Here is an 11,022-nt window from a genome sequence, read left to right as displayed (position 1 = left end):
CATGATCTTCTCCTTTGCATGATATGTGTTATTAATTCTAAAAAACATGTGCACTATAGTTTTTTACTCTACGATCTTATGTTGCTAAAATGCTAGTGAGCCTATTGATGTGGATGGCTAACATGCTTCTGATTGCAAATTTGGATCGTTGATACATTGTTATGTTTGTTTTAGCATAATGTGTTGTTAAGTTAAAACATTAATTACATAAGTAGAAAATTGGTTGGATTTAAATTTCTGGCTCCTGGGCAATGAGCAAAGATGGCCCATGCAGAATAGCCACCACGGCCGATCAAACATAACTGTAGTGAGTATGGGCCGGCTCATGGGGTGCTCCTATTCGGGGTAAACCCTATTTAGCGCCATAGGCGTCGGTTAAAGACAAAATGTGCTAACCGACGCCTGTAGCGCTACGCAATGGGCCAGCCCATCCAGAAATTCTTTATAATTTTTTAGCCCATAAACTGTTTTAGCCCGTGAACTTTTTGTGAAATCGATGAACTTTTTTGAAAATAGTTGAACTTTTTTTTGAAATCTATGAACTTTTTTGAAAATTTATGAACATAATATAAGATTCATGAACTTTTTTGAAATCGGTGAACTATTTTTAAAAATTGATGAACTTTTTTTCAAAATCGATAATATTATTTCGAATTCTGTGAATTTTTTGAAAATTCATGAACCTATTTCCAAAAATCGGTGAACTTGTTTTCATAATCATTGATTTTTTTTCACAAATATGAACTTTTGGAAAATTCTATGAACTTTGTTCGATCTTTTAATAACCAACGAATTTAATATGGACCGGCCCACGAAGAGGGCCGCTGCATGCGCCCGTTCCCCTAGTCACGCCTGAAGCGCTACATAGGAGGTCCCCCTATTCGGCGCCTTCAGCCCTGGTTCGGGAAACCGGCGCTTGCAGCGCTCCTCCTCATGGGCCGGCCCATGTAAAAATGTGTTGGTCATTAAAAATTTCAAAAATTTAAGATTTGCAAAAAAGTGCAATTTTTATAAAAAAAAGTTCACTGATTTTTTAAATACGTTCATGGATTTTCAAAAGAAAAATCACAGAATTCGAAAAAAAGTCTTCGGTTTTGAAAAAAGTTCATCACTTTTTAAAACAGTTCACTGATTTTGAAAAAAGTTCAGGAATTTTAAATTATGTTCATCAATTTTCATAAATGTTCACGAATTTTGGAAAGAATTCATAGATTTTCAAAAAATACACCGATTTTTAGAAAAGTTCACGGGCTAAAAAAAATTCAGGTAGGATCTCTACATGGACCGGCCCATTACAGAGCGCTGCAGGCGCCTGTTAGCAAATTTTGCCTGTAATCGACACCTGTGACGCTAAATATGGTTTCCGCGGCTGATGTGGGCACCAACAAGATGTTGGGCCATAAGTAGCTAAAATGTAAGGAACATTGATCAATACGGTTATGCCCACTAAAATACACCAGAATACCTGTTTAGCGCTTGTTTCGCTAATTATAGGCAGGTTGGTAAATGGCACACATAAGATAATATTATAATATTATTATTAGGTAAAGAAAAATAGAAGATATATAAACTGAATGGATTCTTTTAGATAATATGAAAAACAAGATATATGCATAGTAGGCACATAAATAATTTACCATTCAGGCACATCACTTTGCAGCGAGCAAAACTACATACTGCATTCCCATCCATGCAATCATCTTGTTTATTCTATCAGATCGACATGCCGACCTATCTTAGCTATACATGCAGTAGGTGAAGTTGCACCCCGCACTGGTGCACTCGCTTTTCCAAGAGCAACTGGTCGAAGGTTTCGGGCACCCAAGCTGAGCGAACGCTACCCGGCTGTTGAAGGAACAAATAGCACGATCGCATGCCTGGCCTTTCAGATCGAGGATTGTGTATGTACAATCCTCCCTCGCCTCGGCTGCAGCAAAGAAGAAGAAGAGGATAATTATTGGTATAAACACCATTGCATGGCCACAGTTTTCCTTTGAACTGACGGCAGTTTAGTTTGTAGCTACACTAGCCATTTAATCTGTGAACCAACGTAGTCATTACATGGACAAATGGGCACATACCTGGTGCTAGCACGACCAGCAGGAACACGAGAGGCAGGAGCACCGTCACGGTAGTCCTCATCTTTAGCTAGACGATGCCTTGATAATGATATAGGAATTTGTAGTCTTGTTGTTGGCAGAATGGTGGATTGTGACTTGTGTGGGAGAAGAGGTGAAATGGCGAGCCTTTTATAGTGGTCATGGCGTCAATATTCCCACTTTTATTTGGGAACAAATTAATACTCATATTTTGCGGGGTACCAAATTAATACACATAACTCTATGCCAAATAAAAAAAATCATTAATTTGCAAATTAATTGCATTGATTTGCATATCAATTGCATTGATAGCAAATCATGCTCCATATTGATGTCTCTACGAGAACCTTAGCAAATGAAAATGTAGGTACATTATTTGTAATGATAAAATAAGTTTTTGACATAACTGACAAAAAAACAATTGTTTGTTTCAGTTTCTTTAACCTACTATCATCTCTTTTCATGTCATCTCTAATGTCATCAAGCTCAAAATTAAACATTATCAAATGCACATTGCTCGAGAGGACTAGGATGCTAGTGTTATATTGTCTGCTGTTTGCAGCGAGGTGATATCCCAAAGAACTGAAGCCTCCACATTCCTCGGGGTATGGTTTGAATTTTTTTGCGGAAAACATCCGATCTATTTATCTTTAATCATGACAGTACAACGAATATCAGAAATAACAATACGTACATCAAGATTCATAGACCATCTAGCGACGACTACAAACACTGAAGCGAGCTGAAGGCGCACCGCCGCCATCGCCCTCCCTCATCGGAACCAAGCAAAACTTGTTATAGTAGGCAATGAAGAAGTCGTCATGCTAAGGCCCCATAGGACCAATGCACCAGAACAGCAACTGCCATCAATGAAGAGTAGCATAGATCGGAAGGATCCAACCTAAAGACACATGAACATAGACGAACGACGAACAGATCCGGGCAAATCCACCAGAGAATAACTCCACACGCCGAACGACGATGCTAGATGCACCATAGGAACAGGGGGCTAGGCGGGGAGAACCTTATTCCATCTTAAGGAAGCCATCACTGTCTCGCCTTCCTGAGTATAATACAAACCCTAACTAAACTCAAAAACACATATAAAACGGAGCCCTCCCACCGGGAAGGGCCAGGATTCATCGTGCCCCCATGGACCTAAAGTCACCGGAGACGAGGCGAACCGACGACTATGCCGGTGGGAGGCAGAGGAACCCTAATTTTTTAGGGGAGGAGAGTGCGTTGGCTATGTTTTTTTTACATACACTTGATTATGAAGATGATCATGACTGGAATAAGCTCGTTGATTTTATTAAGAGCTTTTGCCTAACTGATCTACATGATAAACCAATCTGGGAGTTAGAATCTAATGGGATCTACTCTGTACGCTCCTTCTACAAGTTTATAAACTTTGGTGGTGTGGTGTCTCCTTTTGGAGATAGCTTATGGAAAAAATTGTGCCCTCAAAGTATTCATGTGTTCCTTTGGCTATGTTTGTATAATAAAATATTAACCAGAGATAATGTTCCTAAAACGAAACACCTTGATGATTTGACGTGCTTGTTTTGTAATGAACCTGAATCTATACAACACCTTTTCTTTGAATGTATTAATGTTGGTGTTATTTGGACAACTATATCTGAATTTTTTCATTGCAATAAAATGCGTTGTTTTCGTGATTTAGCTTCCCTTTGGAAACTGAATAAGAAGGAAAAGTTGCTCAATATGATTATTGCTGCCTCCTTGTGGAGTGTTTGGACACTAAGAAATGAATTTTGATTCCAGGGGCGCACTTGGACAGGTCTAGGCTGCGTCCTTGTCAAGTTAAAAGGAATTTTGCAACAATGGTCGGCTCTCTGCGACGCTGCTCAAATGGTTATACTGAAGAACTTCGTCACAATGCTGGACAGGCGCCGGGGAGAGCTGCTGAGGATCGCCTGGAGTAGGGATCAAAGCTGATTCTTCTCTTCTCTATCTGGCTGTAATATATATGAGTTGTTTCGGTGGTTTAAATTTGTAGCTCGGCTGAGTACTTGTTTTCCTTTCCTAAGAAAGGGCGGTAGGGAGGATGACCTACAGGTTCGAAAGACGTAATCGTTTCGATGCGATGTTTGTTCTGGTTTTTGCTCTGCTTCAATAAAATGGGGCAGGGGGAAACCCCTTTCTTTCAAAAAAAATAAAAATTATGAAGATGATCATAGCGTGGTTTGATTGGGCACAATAAGAATACTTCTCGCAAATATGTGATGTTGCCTTAAAAATATCACACTACCTCTATTAACACCGAAAACAAGGTTGCGATCTAGTTGTTTCTAGCTAGAACTATTTGTCTTTGTTGTGGAACCATTGTCTTCTCCTTTCCTAATGATATGTGTTATTCATTGTAAGGAGCATGTGCACTACTGTTTCTCAATTCATTACGGCCTTGTGTTGCTAAAATTTAGTGCGCATGTTGATGGATGGCTGACATGTCAGGATGTAAATGGTGTTGGATCCTACTTGTCCCACAAATGCCACCCACAAAAAATCCTAAATGGAGTATTTGGGAATCCAGTAAAAACATGTGACACAAATGGGCAGCCCAACAAAATCCATCGACGGCAGCGGCTGACCACAGCATCCAAATATGTTTGCCTTCTTTGCCCAAAATATTTGCTGCCATGACCTAAGCGCCGTCGCCGCCGCCATATCCACCCGCACCTTCCCCCTTCCAATCCTCTCCCTGGTACATGGTGCCGCCGTCACTGCTGTGTGTCTCAGAGAGGCTGCCGTCCAAGGGAAACACCTGGAACCGAGCCGAGTAGTTTGGAGGAGCCTCCTCTATATTCTTCCCAATCCCACCGATGCACTATTGCACTCTTCAGCCCCTCCACCGCCGCCATCCAAGGGAATCTCTAGGAGCGAGCTGAGCCTTGGGGGACACCTCCTCCACCGTCGAAGGGAATCTCCGGGAGCTAGCCGAGCAAGCTGCCGCTGCTTTATATATGGTTTCTGTTATTTCCTGTACTACTATGAATGCTACTATGAATTTTAATATTGATGAATTGGACAGTGGACACACTATTTACTTTGTATTGGATATGTTTATTGTTTCCATACTGAATGATCGAAGGATTACTAATTAGGCATGTAATAATGGCATTCACTACTCGAAAAAGGCTTATAGGTTAAGCCCCGTCAGTGGCAGGTGGTGCGTGTCACCCGCCACTACTAATTTTGAAAGCAAGCAGTGGCGAGCGCTAAAAGCCAGCCACCAGTACTACACATTTAGCTGTTGCGGGCGGCGGTGGCGAGCCGCCACAGCTATGTTCTTTCCATTTGTTCCCAACTGACAATCTACTGGGCGGGTGCAGATCGCTGCGTGATACACTCGCTTCCATACCTACGGTGAGCAGCCATCCTTGCCCGCCACAACCATATTTGGACACCCTCGCGCCAAGGTTTTCAAATATTTTCATGCAGTGGGTCGCAGGTGCTTGTTGTCGCTCGCCACTGCTATATTTGGTCACGTTGCCGCCTCCCACGCTTATACTAGGGTGGCGGTCGTCGTTGCACGCCCGTCACTGCTAAACAACACCTTACCTCCCCCCGGCACGAAAGGCGGATTTATTTCTCAACTCCCACTCTTTCTCCATCCTCTCTCGCCGCCACTAGCATTATGGCATCGTCCGTCACCACCTGCGAGGTCGATGTCCGCCGCATCGAACGGCCTCGAGGAGTTAATCTTCCCCGTCGCGCACGCCGTCTGTTCCTGCCTCGAAGTTCGTCAACATCGCCGTTGTAAGGGTATATTTCTATCCAAGTGGTTTTGGTGATTAATGACAATACTTTTGCGGACTAATCGTGCGCACTAAGCCTTTCAGGTATTTCCTCATTTGGCACAAAGACAATTCATGCCCCTCGGTGTATTGATATGTAGACGACTTTCTATCTTACGTTTCGTTGTCGGTGGACTTGAGTCGTAGGAAGAGCCGTACTATTAAGAGGGGGTCCTCCTTGGAAAGGTCTGGATGGAATCATCACGTACACTTTCCCTCGCACCCTCTTTTCCGCCTGAATGGAGCTTCTTTCCTTGCCCAACCCTGCCCAAAAGGACCCAAGCGATAGTATTGCTCTGGTGAGCAGTACTACCTATCATCATCGGTAGTACCGCCCAGGCAAGCAGTACTACCGCTACAGGGCGGAAGTAGCCTAGATTGTACTGCTCGCTAGTGCCGCTGCCCGTGGATCTCGACACTTCTTGTGTCAAACTTAGCGTTTTCTGGAGCGGTAGTACCGCTTGTTACTACTGCGCTAGAAATCCTTCGTTCATGTGGGCTGGGACCGCAGCTCATCCTGAGCGGATATAGGAGGTGGTACTACCTCTTATGAGCGCTAGTATCGTTCCTGGCAGCGGTAGTACCGCTCGGGCAGTACTACCGGCTCCTGCCCTCCAGTCGGATTGCTGCCCTTTGCCCGAGCGGTAGTACCGCTCTCTCTGGAGTGGTACTACCTCTTATCATTGGTAGTACCGCTCCGAGGAGTACCGCTCTGGTGCGGGCAGAACAAGTGGGTAACAGTTAGATTCTTTCCCCCACTATATAAAGGGGTTCTTCTTCTCAGAGAACTTCACCTTTCCTAAACCTAAGCTCCGTAGTTGCTCCAAGCTCCATTTTCTCCTGATCTCTCTCCCTAGCCAACAAAACTTGTTGATACTCTAGGGTTTGCTTGAGAGGGCCTTGATCTACACTTCCACCAAGAGAAATTTGATTCCCCCCACCAATCCCTCACGTTTCTTGTTACTCTTGGGTGTTTGAGCACCCTAGACGGTTGAAGTTACCTCAAAGCCATATTACATTGTGGTGAGGCTTCATGGTATCATTGGGAGCCTATAATTAAGTTATGGAGATTGCCCCAACCTTGTTTGTAAAGGTTTGGTCGCCGTCTTCAAGGGCACCACTAGTGGAATCACGACACTTAGCATTGTGTGAGGGAGTGAGGAGAATATAGTGGCCTTAGTGGCATCTTGGGGAGCATTGTGCCTCCACACCGCTCTAACGGAGACGTACTTCCCCTTGCGGGAAGGAACTTCAGGAAACACATCCTCGTCTTCATCGCTTCCACTTGTGGTTACTTCTAACCTTTACTTGTATCAGTTACTTACTTGTTATTTTTGTTGCTATCATCATATAGGTTGCCCACTGAGTTACACATCTAGACAACCTATTTGTTGCTAAAAATTAATTTGCTTAAGTAAAGTTTAAAAATTGTTAGTTGCCTATTCACCCCCTCTAGTCAACCATATCGATCCTTTCAATTGGTATCAAAGCCTCGTCTCTTTATTAAGGGGTTTCTGTTGGAAATATGCCATAGATGCAATAATAAAATAGTTATTATTATATTTCTTGTTTCAATATAATTGTTTATTATCCATGCTATAATTGTATTGAATGGAAACATAAATGCATGTGTGGATATATAGACAAAACAATGTCCCTAGTGAGCCTCTAGTTTACTAGCCTGTTGGTCAAGGATGGTTAAGGTTTCTTAGCCATGGACAAGTGTTGTCACTTGATGACGGGATCACATCATTAGGAGAATGATGTGATGGACAAGACCCAAACTATAAACGTAGCATATGATTGTGTCATTTTGTTGCTATTGTTTTTTGCATGTCAAGTATACATTCCTATGATCATGAGATCATGTAACTCACTAATACCGGAGGAATGCCTTGTGTGTATCAAACGTCGCAACATTACTGTGTGACTATAAAGGTGATCTACAGGTATCTCCAAAGGTGTCCATTGAGTTAGCTTGGATCAAGACTGGGATTTGTCACTTCGTGTGACAGAGAGGTATCTCGGGGCCCACTCGGTAATACAACATCACAAACAAGCCTTGCAAGCAATGTGACTAAGGAGTTAGCCATGGGATCTTGTATTATGGAACGAGTAAAGAGACTTTTCGATAACGAGATTGAAATAGGTATGTCGATACTGACGATCGAATCTCGGGCAAGTAACATACCGAAGGACAAAGGGAATGATATACGGGATTATGTGAATCCTTGACATAGAGGTTCAACCGATAAGATCTTCATAGAATATGTAGGATCCAATATGGATGTCCAGGTCCCACTATTGGATATTGACCGGAGAGAGTCTCAGTCATGTCTACATAGTTCTCGAACCCGCAGGGTCTGCACACTTAAGGTTCGGTGACGTTTTCTGTGTAGTTGAATTATTGATGTTGGTAACCAAATGTTGTTCGGAGTCTCGGATGAGATCCCGGACGTCACGAGTGTCTCCGGAATGGTCCAGAAATGAAGATTGATATATAGGATTGTTGCGTTTGGCTTTCGGAAAGATTTCAGGTATTATCGGTAAAGTACCGGGAGTGACGAATGGGTTCCGGGGTTTTACCGGGAGGGGCCGCCCACCCGGGAGAGGACCTAATAGGACCATGGGTGGCGCACCATCCCTTTGTGGGCTGGTGAGGCCAGCCCAATAAGCCTATTTCGGCCAATGCAAAAAAAGAAGGAAAAAAAGAAGGAAGGAGGTGGACAAGATGGGAAGGAGTCCTCCACCAAACCGAATTGGAGGTGGACTCCTCCCTCCTTGGCTCGTCCGACTCCTCCTCCTTGGAGTAGGAGGCAAATCACCCTCCCCTTGATTCCTCCTATATATAGTGGAGGTTTTAGAGGGTTTTTGCACCTCAAGCCTTTGTACGACACGTCGAAGCCCTGCCGGAGTAGCTCCACCATCATCACCGCCATGTCGTCGTGCTACTGGAGAATTCAGCTACCTCGTCTCTCTTGCTGGATCAAGAAGGCAGATATCATCATCGAGCTGTATTTGTGGTGAACGCGGATGTGTCATCCGTTCGGCGCTAGATCAGAACGGATCATGGGACGACGACGATTTGAATCGCTAGCTTCAAAGATGTTTTGAATGTCATGGAGCATATGAGATGTTCCAGGAGTTGAAGTTTAGCTTGGAGAAGAATTCCCGGATCGAGAGGTACGAGACCTCCGATAAGTTCTATGATTGCAAAATGGAGGAGAATTCATATGTTAGTGAACACATGCTCAGTATGTCTGGGTACTCTAACCGTCTAGCTGAGCTGGGGATTGAACTCCCGCAAGAAGCTATCACTGGCAGAATTCTTCAGTCACTTCCACCTAGCTATAAGGGCTTCGTGTTGAACTATAACATGCAAGGGATGAATAAGTCACCCGATGAGTTATTTGCGATGCTGAAAGTTGCTGAGTCAGAAATCAGAAAGAACATCAAGTGTTGATGGTCAATAAGACCACTAGTTTCGAGAAAAACGGTAAAGGCAAGAAGGGTAACTCCAAGAAGAGTGGAAAAGCTGTTGTCCCTCCGACAAAGAAACCCAAGGCTGGACCTAAGCCGGAAAGTGAGTGCTATTATTGCAAGGGGACTGGTCACTGGAAGCGCAACTGCCCCAAGTATCTAGCCGATAAGAAGGCGGCCAACGCCAGACAAGGTATATTTGATATACACGTTATTGATGTGTACCTCACTAGCTCTCATATAAGTGCCTGGGTATTTGATACCGGTTCTGTTGCTCACATTTGCAACTCGAAACAGGAACTGCGGAATAAACGAAGGCTGGCGAAGGATGAGGTGACGATGCGCGTGGGAAATGGTTCCAAGGTTGATGCGATCGCCATCGGCACGCTCTCACTTCAGCTACCATCGGGATTAGTGATGAACTTAAATAGTTGTTATTTGGTGCATGCGTTGAGCATGAACATTATATATGGATCTTGTTTACTGCCTGACGGTTACTCATTTAAGTCAGAAATAATGGTTGTTCTATTTATATGAGTAATATCTATTATGGTCATGTACCCAATGTAAGGGGTTTGTTCATATTTAATCTCGATTGTGATGACACTCATGTCCATAGCATTAAGACCAAAATATGTAGAGTTAACAATGATAGAGCCACTTTCTTGTGGCACTACCGCTTAGGTCATACTGGTGTAAAGCACATGAAGAAACTCCATGCTGATGGACTTTTGGAGTCACTTGATTTTGAATCACTTGACACATGTGAACCATGTCTCATGGGCAAGATGACTAAGACTCCGTTCTCTGGAATAATGGAGCATGCAAGTGACTTGTTGGAGATCATACATACTGATGTGTGCGGACCGATGAGCATAGAGGCGCACGGTGGATATCATTATTTTCTCACCTTCACTGACGTTTTGAGTAGGTATGGCTATATCTACTTGATGAAGCACAAGTCTGAAACTTTTGAAAAGTTCAAACAATTTCAGAGTGAAGTTGAAAATCATCGTAGCAAGAATATCAAGTTCCGACGATGTGATCGAGGAGGTGAATATCTGAGTTACGAGTTTGGTGCTCACTTAAGGCAATGTGGAATTGTTTCACAGTTGACACCGCGTGGAACACCACAGCGTAATGGTGTGTTCGAACACCGTAATCGTACTTTATATTAGATATTGTGTGTTCTATGATGTCTCTTACCGATTTGCCATTATCATTTTGGGGCTATGGATTAGAGACAACAACATTCACTTTAAATAGGGCACCATCAAAATCCGTTGAGACGACACCATATGAGCTATGGTATGGCAAGAAGGCAAAGTTGTCGTTTCTTAAAGTTTGGGGATGTGATGCTTATGTCAAAAAGCTTCAGCTTGAAAAGCTCGAATCCAAAGAGGAAAAGTGCATCTTCATAGGTTACCCAAAAGAGACAGTTGGGTATACCTTCTATCTCAGATCCGAGGGCAAAGTGTTTGTTGCTAAGAACGGAGCTTTTCTTGAGAAAGAGTTTCTCTCGAAAGAATTGACTGGGAGGAAGATAAAACTTGATGAGGTTGCGGAACATCTACTTCAACAAGATGGTGGCGCAGGGCAGAAAGAAATTTCTGTCGAGGCAACAC

General features: G+C 43.4%; 1 long non-coding RNA gene across 1 annotated transcript; it reads right to left on the bottom strand.

The window, feature by feature from the left end:
- Positions 1–1,566: 1,566 nt before the first annotated feature.
- LOC123412031 lies at positions 1,567–2,233 on the bottom strand. The gene is made up of 2 exons (XR_006613384.1): positions 2,082–2,233; positions 1,567–1,927 (listed from the first exon to the last, which is right to left on the bottom strand). It is a non-coding gene; the product is annotated as an uncharacterized LOC123412031 (long non-coding RNA).
- Between the last annotated feature and the right edge of the window lie 8,789 nt (positions 2,234–11,022).

This window comes from Hordeum vulgare, chromosome 7H (assembly GCF_904849725.1).
Source record: "Hordeum vulgare subsp. vulgare chromosome 7H, MorexV3_pseudomolecules_assembly, whole genome shotgun sequence".
NCBI lineage: Eukaryota > Viridiplantae > Streptophyta > Magnoliopsida > Poales > Poaceae > Hordeum > Hordeum vulgare.
Note: the sequence above shows the minus strand (reverse complement) of the source record. Positions and strands in the feature narration are given on the sequence as shown.